This window comes from Apis dorsata, unplaced genomic scaffold (genome assembly GCF_000469605.1).
Source record: "Apis dorsata unplaced genomic scaffold, Apis dorsata 1.3 scaffold_207, whole genome shotgun sequence".
Taxonomy (NCBI): domain Eukaryota; kingdom Metazoa; phylum Arthropoda; class Insecta; order Hymenoptera; family Apidae; genus Apis; species Apis dorsata.
This window is the reverse complement of record NW_006263491.1, coordinates 496,321-512,878: the sequence shown is the minus strand read 5'-3', so window position 1 is coordinate 512,878 and position 16,558 is coordinate 496,321. Positions and strand designations below refer to the sequence as shown.

At 25.7% G+C, this 16,558-nt stretch overlaps 1 protein-coding gene across 2 annotated transcripts in view; it reads right to left on the bottom strand.

Annotated features, from left to right (window-relative positions):
* Positions 1-16,558, bottom strand: part of LOC102674876 (cystinosin homolog) — a 27,727-nt gene that overhangs the window by 9,716 nt on the left and 1,453 nt on the right. The window contains exon 2 of one of the 2 annotated variants that reach the window (XM_031510131.1): positions 14,165-14,287. The gene's annotated coding sequence lies outside the window, so the exon portion shown is untranslated. The remainder of the gene's footprint in view (positions 1-14,164; positions 14,288-16,558) is intronic. The other variant, XM_031510132.1, reaches the window with a different exon arrangement.

The following is a 16,558-nucleotide window of genomic DNA, read 5'->3' as shown; positions in this document are numbered from 1 at the left end:
CAATTTTTTTTTTTTTTTTTTTTAATAACTCGTTGATAAAACGAAAAGGAATACTTTTTCGAAAGAAAATATCGCTTAAAATTACCTCCTGTTCTCATATTTTTGAGACATCCTGTATATACGTAAATGTTACAATGAATACAACGGCGTACAATTTGCAGCACCACAATTAACCTGATATTGATTAACTAAAATTATTCCCGCAGCGGCGGCCTAAATATCGCCAATTTGCGCTACTTTTTCGACTTTTTCGTTAAATAATTTCCGCGTATAGTTATCTTCTGGCCAAAGTAGTCGCATTATCCTTTCATCCTTGAAACAATTTCGCGAACAGTTTTGCGTGAGGCAGTATTAAAGGCCAGGTAATAACGGTTAGCATAAATTAAAGATTAACTTTGCCGGCTGGATCGAGCAACGTAATGCTCGTTCCATGCTAATTTCTTATCGCCGGCAATTACTTAATCGCACGCAGTCAAATACACGTTGAGGCGGTGGCTAATTGGGACAAGCGAAGAAACAACCGTGGAATCGGAGATCGAATTTGTTGAAATCTAAATCTACTCTGCTCTAACAGAAAAAAAAAAAAGAAAAAGAAAAAATAAAAGACTCGAATATCATTACCATAATAATAATAAGATTTAATCGTCGTAATGAAAATTTTTTTTACAATTCGAGAAATGCAAATGACGTTTCGAAAATTTTATTTCTGAAATTGGAATTGAATTATTGAAATGTTTTTTGCGTATTTTATATGGTAATGGCAGGAGAAATTCGTTAAAAATATGATTATAATAATTGACCGAATGAGTCATCTTTTGTAAAATAATACAATTTTAGCAATTTAAGAGCTGTGTGTGCAGCAATTTATCAAGGAAACTATGCAGAACAATTTAATGATTTCCTTTTTTAACTACTTTTGTGACAGAAGTAATTTGTAATTACTTCGACCTCCATAATCTGAATATCCTATTTAATATTTTTTTTTCATTTTGCAAGGTATTTTGCAATATTCCATATACCACGTTTTTTATCTTCTTTCAAGTAGAATTAGAAACTCACAATTTTTCTTTAAAATAAATAGTTTAAAAAATATGAATCCCAAGATAACAAAAACGTATATCATTCAATCCATGATTATTGATTTATTACATTTATTTGATTCTTATAATCTCGAAATATGGAATTTCAAAAATTTGTATCACCTTGTATTGTACCTCTTGAAAGAAGCGAATCCGTTATTGGAAGGTAAAAAAAAAAAGAAGGGTGGAAAATTTTAACTGGATGAAAGAAAATTAAATTTCAAACTTAGATAGAACGTTTTAACTAAAGAGAACGATGGTGTTTCCAATAAGGAATGCACAATTTTTTAATCTTCTTATTAAACAATTGCAAAGTTTCTTTGAAGAGAACTCACAGAAAGAAAATCTATGATGAAATAACAGATTCCTATAAATATAACGTATCTGTTTTTAATTATAAATAGTGTTTAATTACATTTGTGAAGGAAATCAAAACAATATATAATATTTATGAACATGGATAAACACAGTTATTGTAGCATACGTTAGAAACGACAGTTACAAGTATATAATAAAATTTTAAAACTAATTTTACTTGAGCTTTCATTCGATAGTTTTATCTTAAGATTTAAGAAAATATACACTGTACACAATTTCACTCGTAAAATTTTTAATTTCAATTTATCAATCAAAACGTTGTGTAATTCGATACGCGGAACGGTATTTTCTTAATACACCGCATTAACGTCTATTTTCACCGCTACGCGCACGATCAATGAAACTCATTCCCAAGTTCATAGATCAAATTTCTCGTTCCACCTCTAATATTCGCTCGAACATTAACTTCGTGTTTCGAACGCATTATATTCTCCTCCTGTCACTCGATATATTCCGCGGCTTTCCAACTTGACTTTTTCTTTGTAATCGTTCTCCACCAACGTTTCTCCAATGTAAATTCACCGTTGCACCTATTTCGCGAACCCGATCCTTATAGAATATTAATGGAACATATATATATATATATATCTCCGTGGAATCGCATTTCCCTGCGACGATTTTGATAAATTGCGAGTGAAAAAATGTTCACTTAATTACACAAGGCAAGATATAAAAAAAGATCTTATAACTCTTAACTTTGGGATTAATTATTTTTAATCTAATTTGGGAATCGTTGCTCGTTATTCTCGATTTAGTAAGTTTTGTTGTGCAGTTTGAATTAATGTGTAAAAATATTTTGTGCAGTATACGAATAATTTTTTTTTCAAAATTGAAAAAAATTAATTTTTAATATTTTGTTTTCTGAATCATTATATTGTTGTTAGGTATTACAATTTTTATTGTATATCTGTTATAATATGAAATATTTAATAATAAAATTTTCGTGCAGTATACGAATAATTTTTTTTTCAAAATTGAAAAAAATTTTTAATATTTTGTTTTCTGAATCATTATATTGTTGTTAGGTATTAGTTACAATTTTTTATTATATATCTGTTAATATGAAATATTTAATAATAAAATTTTCGTGCAGTATACGAATAATTTTTTTTTCAAAATTGAAAAAAATTTTTAATATTTTGTTTTCTGAATCATTATATTGTTGTTAGGTATTACAATTTTTATTGTATATCTGTTATAATATGAAATATTTAATAATAAAATTTTCGTGCAGTATACGAATAATTTTTTTTTCAAAATTGAAAAAAATTTTTAATATTTTTTCTGAATCATTATATTGTTGTTAGGTATTAGTTACAATTTTTTATTGTATATTTGTTTTAATATGAAATATTTAATAATAAAATTTTCGTATAGTATACGAATAATTTTTTTTTCAAAATTGAAAAAAATTAATTTTTAATATTTTTTCTGAATCATTATATTGTTGTTAGGTATTAGTTACAATTTTTTATTGTATATCTGTTTTAATATGAAATATTTAATAATAAAATTTTCGTACAGTATACGAATAATTTTTTTTTCAAAATTGAAAAAAATTAATTTTTAATATTTTGTTTTCTGAATCATTATTTTGTTGTTAGGTATTAGTTATAATTTTTTATTGTATATCTGTTATAATATGAAATATTTAATAATAATAATATTATATTCTACGTGTTTAATTTTATGTATTTGCATATAAATCCGCAATTTAATAATTACATTTTTATATCGTACAAAAAACATTTTCTCGTTACTTAGTTCAAAGCTAGCTTTATAATAAAGCAATAAAACCGAGTTAATTTTCTCGTAAAATTTGTTCTCGTTACAGTGAGAGAGTCGTAGATCATTTGAACGTTACATAAAAAAAATTTCGACCGGAAAGAGTTTGGAAAAACACCAGCGCCACGTGCCTCTTAACCTAAACGAAACAATATCCATTTATATCCATTTCCATTACATCAATTCTTGACATTAGAAATTACGCTCTCAAAAATATTACCACTCTCTTAACAATATTAATCCATGAATTGCTTATATATCTTTCACGATATTCGAACGAATCTATATCTTCGTATAAGAGAAACAAAGTTTTAATTCCAACATGTTCTAATCGATTTATCGATTGAAAATGGAGAGGATACGGTCACATAAAACTCGGATGTAGATATAGATATAGCACAGGAGAAGGTTGACCAATTCTGTCAGCCGATCGTTCAATCGTGTAATTTGTCCCTGTAAACCGAAACTCGTGCATAACATCCAACAACAACGTCTTGAAACGCACGTCGCGCCGCGCTTCGTATCCAAGGGAAACTTCTTTTTCTCCGTTGAGTGTTCAGCCATGTTTCCGGCCGATTTCCAATGTAAATTTACAAGCTCGAGGCGGCAGTTTGGCTAGGTTTGCGGATTCGATCTCTATCGAATATTAATGCAACGCTGCGTTTGACCCCTCGTCGAGACCCGATTTTACGAGAATGCTCGACTTTAGGATGAAGAAAAAGAGGGAGCGAGTAAGCGAGCGAGTGAGCGAGCGAGAGAGAGAGAGAGAGAGAAAGACAAGAAGGAAGAACAAAACAACGGGTGACCCGTGTCGGCCTAGTTTTCAAGAATATCGTCCACGATATATCGCGAAACTTCTTCTCTAGAGGAAACTAGGCTCTTTTTTTCCTCCCTTTCTTTCTCTCTTTCTATCTCTTCTCAGTTTTGTCCCCAGTTGTATGCATTATACAGTGTTCTGTTAAGACAGGTTTTCCCTTGCAATTTTCTTTTTTTTTTTTTTTACGCGTTTACATTAACATAAAATATCCCCTGTGCATATAATATCGTGTGTTTCGATTATTAAAATTTCATGGAATGTGTTTTTGGTTGATCATCGTTAAATTTGATTCTAATTTTATAGTTGCGCTTTTTGTTTTTTTTTTTAGCAGCAATTAACGTTGAAATACGTTTTTCTTTCGGGATTTCTCTGGCAAATCCTTGTGAAAGTAGAAAGAAAGGAAATATTTTTATGAATTTTTGTGTGTGTTTCAAAGTCATAGGAAGATCATAATATTACAGATCTTCATCATTCATCTTTAATCATCATATTGCAATAAGAAAAATATGTAAAATTCTACTCAAAAGAACTTTAATGCTTTGAAAAATAATTGAGAAAATTTTTTTTATTGTCATGTTCACTATTTCTATTAAATATTCTTATTTTCATTTTTTCCTGTTTTATACAACTTTGTGTGAAAATATTTTTAAAGCCTAAATACTTTATAGGTTAAAATTTTATTTTCCCTTTATCTCGTACGAAATACGCTCTGGATGGATGATACAAACTTCTAGTTAAAATAAATCCTAGATTGAAAATTTTTCGACGCAAACAAGCTTTAATCGATACTTTCTTATAAAAATTCAAATAAAAACAAATTAGAACGAAACTATTGAACTTTTATTCGAAACGTCTCGTTGCATCGTCAATAATTCGGCAAATATTCGAATATCCTGATATTGTATATCAAGACACGAGACACACAAGTTAAGAACGTTCCATCTTTTCACATTTGGTTATACGAATTAAAGTGGGAAAAAATTTCGTAAATCGAAAAAATAGATTTTTGGAACTGTTGGCGGTGACATTGGTCGAAAACTTAATTACTCGCTCGGACGAAGAAAGTTCAGACAGCTAGGAAAATTTATTCTTCGTTATTACGATCGTTCAGCAGCGCTGTCAGCGTCTCGAACGAGTTCCGAACTTCCTGTCCCCGAGATTTATATCTGATTTTGTTAATCCCGGAGAAAGCGTTTCGAAAGAAACTTTCCTAACGTAATTCCTTAACGAGCGTTTTTTTCATTTCAGATATTTCTTTCAGGCCCTGGTATGCCTGCCGTACCTGCCTCCACCGTTATTATCTCCTACGACTCAAATGGGATCCACATCTGTAGCCGAATTGGTAACGTACTTCATAATGCATTGATAGAATTTTTTAAAGGAGATTTTTACATAAAAATCAGTGTAACAATGTGATTTGATGCAAGTGATATAGTTATATAATTGATATAATATAATAAAAATTTTTTAAAGATAATTTTAAAATGTAAAAATCAATGTTACACTTAAAGCAGAAGTAGAGTATTCCAAGCACTTATATTCACCATATGATTCATCATATGATAAAGTAAGAATAGTATAAATTAATAATTAATTAAAGTAAGTAAAGCTGAAATGATAATATATTTGATATAATATAATTTTTTAAAGAAAATTTTATGTAAAAATCATTGTTATAAATATTAAAGTAGAAGTAGAAACAATGTGAAGTACAAGCTTATAATCACATTTATTATTTAATTGGTGATGTATTTTATATATAAGTATATTAGAATTTTTTAAAGAAAATTTTATGTAAAAATCAATATAACACTTAAGATAGAGTAGGTAAAATATGAGATAAAGTAATTAAATATTACTAATATTTGATAATGTTTTATATTCGTATTTTTTCATATGAGAAATGTTTATTCAAATATTTGTGTGGGTTTTTATACAATATAAAAAAAATAATAAATATAGTTTGTAATCACGTTCATAAACTTTTTGCAACAATTTATTTATATCATTATTTCGAAAATAATATTACTGAAAAATATTTAATATTTATTAATATTTATAAATAACGTTGAGAAATGCGATTCATGGACAAGTCGATAAATGTTACAATGAAAAGTCGTTATTTAAAATGTATACATTAATAATATAAATATTTTCAGATTTTAACGATATTTTTAAAATATTCTTTCCTTTTTAAATAAATAATGAAATATACAAAATCAAATTGATTGAATAAAAATTTTCAATTTAACGATTATGATATATAAAAATTGGAAAATATTAATAAATTTTTAATCGAATAAATTTTTTTAATAAATAAATAAATCTTATAAAATTAGTAATCCTTTTGATAAAAAAAAAAAAATACAAAATATTAAACGTGTCTTTATAAATTTTATAAGCAAAATATTTTTTCAAATTGACTTTACAATCTCAATAAACATACGTTCACATGATAAGACACGATAAATCATTCTTAATTCTGTAATTAATAAATTGAGCGATAATATATTCGAGTATTAATATGAAGTATTAGTATTATAAAGAATTAAATTCTTATCTTTGACACTTTAATACTTTATCCTCTCGATAATTAATCGAAAACATCTTTAATAACAAATTTAATCAATAATATATGTAACAGACTGGTCAGCTAGAAATGATTTTAATATTTAAATATTTCCAACACGCTTAAGCGAATGCATTTCTGCTTAGCAATAATTAGAGAGGTCGATGTGTTAATCGATCGATTGCCTCGATCTTTAAACGTTCTCTATTATTTGATCCAAATAGTTGATCAAATATTCATATATTAATTCGTAATGAACTTAATTATTATAAAAACAAATTTATATAAATAGAAGAATTAACATATATAAAATATTTATATAAAAATAATTATACATAATTGCACTTTTTTGCAAATAATGCTAGATACATTTTTAACAAATGCAAAAATTAAAATTATTATTCATATTTTTAATTTTTATTTCTATATTAATTATCTAATTATTGTATAATATAATAATTATTATGTAATAATAGTATAATTGCAACAAAAATACCTCAAAAAAAGTGAATAATAACTTGCTCAAAATTTGATTAATTAGTTCTAGTATCTAATTATTACAATTATAACATTTTAATGAAAATGACATCTCGATAAAAATATCAAATATACTATTTAAAAATGCAAATTTCAAATCATCATTCTGCCAAAATACCAAAATATTTTCAACAAATATTATTTTCAACAATTAAAAAATAAAATCAAGGCATCTATAACCTATACAATCATTTTGACGAACTTTTACTGTTGAAAAATTCCAACAAACTTTTCCACACTTTTTTTTAACTTAAATCGCTTCCAAAAATATTCACAAATATCTAAACGCGAATATCAATCTTGAAATCAAGAGATATTATACACACGAGAGACGAATCGTGAAAAAAATTGCCACAGAGGACGAGAATTCGCGAAAAAAGGAAATACATATTTGTAATTTCGGAACAGCTCGACAGAGGGCGCTCTTCGAATTAGCGACTAGTTTGAGATGCGTCTCCCGTAATTGAAGCATGATGCGTTGCTTGCGTGTTGCATTTTTAATTCCCTTCTGAAATAAAAAGAAAGGAGGGGAGAGAAAAAAAAAAAAAAGAAAAAAGGAAAAAGCGAAACGTTGTTGAGCTCGCGAGTCCGCCTGATTATATACGCTTGCTCCGCGTGTTTATAATTATTCGCAGAATCTTTTTCCAACAGGCAGATGAAAATTCGTAACGAAAAATCTTTTGGGCAAAAAAACGAAATAAAATAAAACGATGGAACGAAAGTACAGTGGCTGCAAAAAATATTGGCATACTCTTTAAAACGCTATACTGATTATATTTCTTAAAATTGGATTTAATTGAGAATTGTTTTGAGGGATAAAAATGTATAAAAAAATAAAATTTTAAAAAGATTGGTATTGGTCAAAAAAGAAAATAAAGTAAAGTAAAGGTCAACTTTTAAAATATATTTTATATTATTGTAAATTTAAAAAAATTCATCAAAATCAATTAATTGCTACAATAATGACTTACAAATGGTCAAAGATGATGAAAATTTAAATTCTTTGCGATTTTCCGTGTAAAATCTAAAGATTTATAGACGTTTGAACCGATTTCAATGAAATTTTAAGCACACACGTAATATATATATATATATATAAATACCTTGACAAAAAGTTTTCAGAATGTGTTTTTTAATATTTTCATTGCAATATTAAATTGAAAATTTTTTCCGAGATTCTTTTTTTTCTTTCACACTGATAAACTTCCAAACACTTCTCGAAACACTTCGAATCAATTAAGTTTAATTTTAGAGAAAGGTTATCGCGTTTGAAATGGCGCGCCAACACCTTTTGGAGCCAAGGTACGTATGCTCGACAAAGTTATGGAATTATATTTAACGATGGTATATAAAAGTGGAGGTGCAGTGGGATTGGAAACGCATTACAGATAATGAAAATGAATAATGTTCATCCATAAATCATAACGTGGACGTATTGCTTTATCATTCGGTATAAACAAATTATATTTCGAATATTCGATAAATACAACCGTTCGAAAAGAAATTTTCAATTTATATTTCTTTGTCGGCGTCGAGTGCTTGATAAATGTTAATTCGTCGTTGGCCATGAATGAAAATAAAAGAGAAGAGAGAGAAAGAGAGAGAAAGAGGGGGGAGGGGATGAAAGAAACACGGACCACTTTGACATCATGCATTATGCGTAAAAAAGGTCTGTGGCGATTTACTTATGGAATTAAAACGTCGTATTAAATTCGGTCCCCCTTCAACGTGGCGAATTTGTAATTTCACTCGAGAATGAAATTATTCTGATAACGGGAAGCTTTCCAACGAAATTGATGTAATCATTTTTCGAAATGGTACACAGAGTCGTCCATATTAAATTAAAACGAAATTCGAGATATTTCAGATTTCTTTATTTTAATATATAAAAAAATAAATAAATAAAGCTCGCTTCGTATTAATTATGGGATAAAATATCGTACAAACGATCTTCTTGAATTTTTTTTGCGAATTTTCTTCAATTTCATTACATTATTTTCATAATGGTCAATTTTATTTCATTAATGATACAATATAATTTTTCAACTCGTTCAATTCGTTTTTTGATTATTGTACATTTGAAAAAACAATTGTTAATTAAATTAAAAAAATTCTAAAATTAATTTGAGAATGAAAAGACAGACATCAATTGGCCAAATCCATACAATTTAAATAGATTTTTTTTCTCTGGAAATTTTTAAATTTTTTTCTTTGAAAAATAAAATTTATATCGATATAATTCAATAAGAAACAAATTGACGAAGTTAAAAAATAAAGAAACTGGAAAGATTAAGATTAAAATAAGTTGAGATATGTTGAAAATATCGTTCGAATAATATTCCATAATTAATACGATAAAATAAAGTTTACATTAAAATATCTCGAATAATTTACGTCAATTTAAAAAAAATATGACACTCAATTTGCTATACGTATCAACTAATCAAACCAATCGTATGTTTTTTCAATACTTGTTATCAGAGATAGAAGCGAAGGTTGTAATTAAAATAACAATAGTTTGATCAATCACATTTCGCCAATCTGAAAGTACATTACTATTCGTTATTTCTTTCGACTATTGCCCATATTGTTACAAGCTGGATCAATAAAATTGTTTTACACACCTGAGAAAGATTAACGATTTCTATCTTGAAATTTACAACGTATCAATAAGCAATAAGTTTTCCATTCTAATACAACTTCTACAAAGTTAAGTTAATAAAGTAATAAATAAATAAAAAAATAAATAAAGAAATTTGCCAATGATAAGTGTACATCTAAAACGTGATAAATTATTTTCATTATTCGCTTTTGATTTTGATCCTTGAAAATATTCAGGAATTTTAGGGGAGATGATGAATAATTGTGGAAAAATGGCGACCGATAATTATCGTGAAAGAATTTCACCATAATTAATCTTGAAAGCTTTGTTGTACACATCCGGGGCTACGTTGCCATTAATTGACCTCTTTCCTGAAATTAAATGATTTATCGTCTTCTGCGGATCACTTCGTCAAACTATTATGTCAGAATATCGCTGAAATATCGATTACTTAAGAGGTTGTTGGTCGATATATTAATTTGATAAAAGATTAATTTTGAAGAATACGAGAAACGTTGTTTCACTTCACTTCTGATTGAACATTCTTTGCGATTTCGTCCCATTGGAGGAAAACAGTGTTCTACATTTTGCAACATTTCAAGTAAAAAAATTCGAAAGATTGCGCGAAACGAAGAAGATTGCAAAAGTTTTATCAGTTTTCCTCTATAATTACATTATTTTAACGTATTATAATTTGCCATTAAATATTTAAAATTGCAGTCTATATTATATCATCAAGATGCCATTTTAATTTTAATTCTCATTATTTTGCTGTTATGTTGTTTACAATTCAGCTCTATTTTAGTTAAACACAAATTAAAATCTATATCTAAAGTATTCTCTGGTCTATTTTTGTCATTTTGCTTTTACAGGTTATTCTAAAATTGGACTGCAAGGCATCTATTTTTCATTATTCCATTTCTATAATATATTATATTATATTATATTATTTATAAATTATTTTAATTTAAAATTGTTAAATATTTAAGCATAAATAGCAATATATACTTATCTATGCTTTCCACCAAGACTTTTATATATTTTTCATTACTTTAATCTTATAAGTCTATAGTTTGATCATTCTGAACTAAAATCTTCTCAAATACAAATACAAATCGTAATATATCATTATTTCCATATTCTATCATATCATTTACAATTTAATTAACCCAACTTAATATAATTTAAATATTCAAATTACAATTTGTTAAATCACAAATTTCCTAAGTCCATAAATCCACATTTTTATTAAAGATCGATCGAAATTTGATCTTTTAATGAATGAAAATTTTAAAAAAATTTAATTCAATTTATCTTTTCTTTCTTGAGTTCTCCAATCATAAAACATATCAAATTTTCGAAACTTCTGGCTTATTCATTTTGTTCCTATGTCGGATATTATTGCAAGAGTTATAATATCATAATATCTCTTATCTTAGGTTTCATAATTCGATATCATATATATTCGTTTTCTTATGATCGTAAATTACCATTGTTATTGATTGGTTAGACTTCGGTTTTAGATGTGCTATGTTAATCAATTAAGAATACTGGCATGATTCATAAATCAAATAGAAAGTTTAAAATTCGTTTGATTTAAACTAATATTTTAAATAATTGATTCTTCATTTTTAATTTTTAAATGAAATTTTGAAATGAAAATGAAAAAAATTTGAGCATAACATAACCTTTCACTTTTAATTAAAATTAAAAAGCCTTAAATTATTTTATATTTTAAATGATTGATTTTTCATTTTTAATTTTTGGAATGGAATTTTGAGAATGAAAAAATTTGAACTAAACATAACCTTTCACTTTTAATTAAAATTAAAAAGTCTTGATGATATACTTTGTAATATATTCAATATACCATTCCATACCATTTTGCAATTACTATATTGCTATTTCCATATTTATTCTTTTTAGCCAAATATCATTACATTATTCAAAATATTATCGAATATATCGAAAATATAATATATTATTATTTATAAAGTTTTTTTTATTTATATTTTAATTATTTTTTAAATTTAATTGTTTAATTTAAACGCAAAAATCAATTTTAACAAGCTATTATATACAACAATTTAATATTTTTGTCTTTTATAAAAACTACATTCTCGAAATCATTTTGTGTCAAATCAAAAACATAAAAATTAATCTTCATCTTCAAACAATGATAAGGTTATAGCACGCGTGATAATAAAACATCTTTTTTCCTTGTTTCTCGTACAATTCGTCACAATAATCCGGCAATTATTTATCGTCTCGTTATATTTTCAATATTTTCCCAAATGTCACGTCTTAACACATTTATGTAACAATAAATGTAATGCGTGAGACATTTCGAATCGAAAATATCGACAGAGTTCAAGAAACTCTTCGACTATGCGATTCTCAAAAGTGTTCCACATACCTGTCAACGTATCGTTATTCGTGCATACAGAAACGTGTCAATGATTTTTGTATTCAGCGGCCTCGTTTTCCGGATCGATTTCGATTTCACGGCCAGTTTCACAGAAATTATATTGTGTCACGAAAGTGGTGGATGTGGCGTGCTATTGCGAATTTTTGGAAACTCGGTCGATAATTCTTTAGTCGATAAAAAAGAAAATAAAGAACGATTTAATACTACTATTAAGGTTAGATGAAAAATAATAATATTCGTTTGTTTATATTTCGAGAACAAAATGAGATAAGAAAATAGAAATAGGAATGAAACAATTTGTTAGCTTTAATATAATATAGAAGACTGAAACTGGTAGTTTTTCTTTATTATCTATTGCATATTTATTGTTGACTCAAAGGAATTATAATAAGTATTAGTTATTTTTTTTTTAAATCAAATAAAAAAAATGGAGAATCTAAATTAAGCCAATATTTTAACTGCAAGGAATAAACATAAGTCGCGATAATTTCTATATTTATATCAATATGTAAAACATTCAAAAAATTTTTTCAAATTTATAGTTATTCTCTTATCTAATGTATTTATATATATTTTTTAGTAACAATTATGACAAAAAGAATGTTGTATCATAAATCTGTTATATCTAAATATAGACCATATCAAATTATAGTCTTGATAGTACGAAAATTTTTTTCATAACTGATTCAATTTTAATTTTTTAGAGCAAACGATTAAAGTAAACAAAACGATGTTTTGTATATTTGTAAAGGAAAAATATAGCTATATTTTAATGAGATATTTTTACTTATATTATGCACAAGTGCATAAAATAATTAAACATAAAGTAGAATGTATTTTTACATTTGCTATTAAAAAATTAATATTTAATAAATATTTTTATGGATAATAACGATTAAATTTACGAGTGGTATTTGTAATTGCTAAAACTTTTTACAACTCGGCCATTCCATTCTTTGTTTTTCTTTGCTTAACTGTATTAAAAGTCTTTCCATGTTCAACGTTTTAATAATTGAATAAGATTTTAAGAGTGTTTTTAGCATAATTCGAGTGAATAGAATCTGTCCAAGTAAATGAAGATGGAATACCACAAACTATGGTAAGCATTCGCATCTCGAAATTATGTAAATCGTATCTACAGAACCGAAATAAAAATTTTTGGCTCACGTTTTTTATTTTTAATATCTGTATATAATATCTAAGATTAAACGTTTAATGAAAATTTAATAATCATTCGAAAATCTTCGAATTTTATTCCTCTAAAAATTCTTAAGATATAAAACAAATTGTTATTTTACTTATTTATTCCTAATTTTTCGTAATATAAAAACATAATATTTTTTGGTACTTATAATTTGTTATTAAAATCTTTTTATTAACCTCTCTGATTTAATTTTTCCTAATATAGAAAATTAATATCTTTTTAATATAGCACTTTTTATAAATGAAATAAAATAAAATCTTTATTTTATTAGCTCCTGATTAACCTCTTTTAATATTTTCTATAAAGAAAATGGAAAAATTATATAGATTATATTTTCCATGCAGATAAATAAAGATTTAATTATCATTTTAAATATATAGCAATTTAAATTAATTTATTTTATCTTTTTATTTAACTTGCTATCATTATATATACTTATTTCTTTTTTAATATATAATAAATATAACAAATATGTATATTGACATATTCATAATATAAAACATGTCTTTAGATATTTTTATCTATTTATTTTCTTTCCCAATTTGTTGAAAGTTCACTGATCAACAAAAAAAAACTGGGCCGTTCATCCTATCTTTTTAAAAAACTTTTCTATAAAATTTCCATCCATAAAACATGTACATAACCCAACACAATTAGCGGCAAAAATAAATCCTCCTCAAATGATTAATTTATATCTCAAACTTATTTTCGTCCATCTTCTATTAGATCACGATTTAAATTGGCCAGCGATTTCCGTTCACTCACCTGTCGAATTTCGTTCGGTAGATCGGTTGACAGTTAAAGCCTGGAGTAAAGTGAATCCGATACAGAGACGTCTCAGTCTCTCCCCGCACTTTTGAAAACCTCTTTTCCTCTCTTCCGAGCCACCTGCAAGAACGGGCTTTCCATTAAAACTCGTCGAGACACGGCTCGCCTCTTCGAGCAGGACAGAAACGATTTAATCTGTCATCAGGATACTTTTTATCGCAGTTTTGTTCATCTCGATTCGATCGATCGATCAATCCTCGAATCGAAACAGATCGTTCAATTCTTATTTTTACAGAGGTGACCGTATAAATAGGAAAATTCTTTTTTTCCGATTATTCAATTAATTTAGATGAAAAAATTTGATTTTTATCTCGTTTCTTTCTTGTATACAAAAAAAAATTAAAATTAATTAAAATTAAAATGTAATTATAAATATAATTCACATATAATGTAAATCTGCAATGTTTAAAATAATAGAAAGATGTATAGTAAGATTATTGTATTGTATAGGATATGTTAATATGTTGGAACAACGTTTAGAATATCGATTCTAGATGTCAAAACGAATAGAAAAGTTGGTGTACAAGAATGTTGATTAAGACTTATTTATTAAGTTGCAAGCAATTGAAGTTGGCGCTAGGTAAAACGAGATGGAAATACACTGAAGACAGCGATGTGACTGAGACAGATCATGTTTTCTAACGCAAATTTCAATTGTTTATAATTGAAGTCGAATAAATCTTAAGAGATATTTTATTTTATTTCAAAAAGTATAATGTAATGACAATTACAAGAAATAACATAAATGAAATATATTTTTATTTATTTATATTTATTTATTATTTATTATATATATATATATATATTTATTTATATATTTTATTTTTATTTATTTATATATTTTTTAATTATTTTATTTCTTCGATATATTGACTTGTTGAGATTGTTAGATTCTATCTGTTTTTCAAACTATCCTTTTTTAAATACTTTAGATTATGAAGTGTCTTCATCATTTTTTCTTGTTCATTGTGAAAATTTAAAATAATATAATAAAATAATAAAATAGGTAAATAGAATGTTCGAACATATGGATAGTAGATTTTCGGATATTAAAAACTCGTATAAATATAATTTCTACTTGCATTATCGCCATTGTGTATATGTGAATACGAGTAATTGATTTTTTTTGTTTAATATTTTTTATTAAATATTATTTTTACCGTAATCTGATTACAGTAAAAAAAAAAATAATATTTTCCTTATCAGAACACGTGTTATTATCTGTGCGTTATCTAAGGTGAATATTCTATTATCCGAACAATTTATTTCCTATTAGAATATTAAACTATTTATATTATTTGTTTATATTATTTGTAGAACGAAATTTATAATTATTCATTACGGAATTGAAATATCTGCTTGAACGATATATCGATGAGGGATAAATGCACAGTAATTGAGAATGATTGCAACAATAAACAAAAAAAAAAAGAATAAAATTTTTTCATTTGATTCGAGTAAATCAGATTTGAAGATTTTTCAAATGAAATTCCCTATTGGATACGAATGAATTACAGCAAGTTATTCTACATGTGAAAATAATAAAAAAAAATGTAGAATAAAATTTTTTATTTGAAAACTAGTTTTTGAGAAAATTCGAAAAAAATTCTATGGTTTATATGTTCAATCTAATTCCACATTTTTTTCATTCAAATATTTTTATATGATATAATAATTGCTCTATTATATCATTTCATTGCTGTAATAATTCAAAATCTATATTTTTTTTTGAATTATTAAAATTTATATTTTAGATTAAATGAATTTTTTTTGAAGTTATCTTATTCTATGATGTTTCATTAAATATCTTATATAATTCGAATTTAAAGGAAAAGAAATATAAAGATTTCGTTTCATTGAAATTTGAAAAAAAAAATTTGATATACAGAAATATAAATATTTTTGTATAAATATTTTTTCAATTGTAAGATTCGAAAAAAAAAATTCGTTTTTTATTATTTCCAGACACTCGACACGATTTTATCATTTAAAAGAATCATGTGAAAATATCGAATTCTAATGACAATTTGAGTGAAAAGTTTGTAGAAACTTTAATGATTCACTCAAACTTAAAATTAAAAGATCACAAAATTTTGACTAAAAAAAATCATCGATCTTTAAACTATTATAATTTTTAAAAAAAATATGTATTAAGAAAATCTAATTTTAATACATGAAAATATTAAACTTTGCCCTTTAATATGAGATCAAGTTAATCATTATACGATATTTCTTTTCGAAATTACAATAATTTAAAGATTGACATATTGAGTATAATTTGATTTATAAAAATAAATTTTGATTTTTAAAGATTGCAAATTAATTTAACAA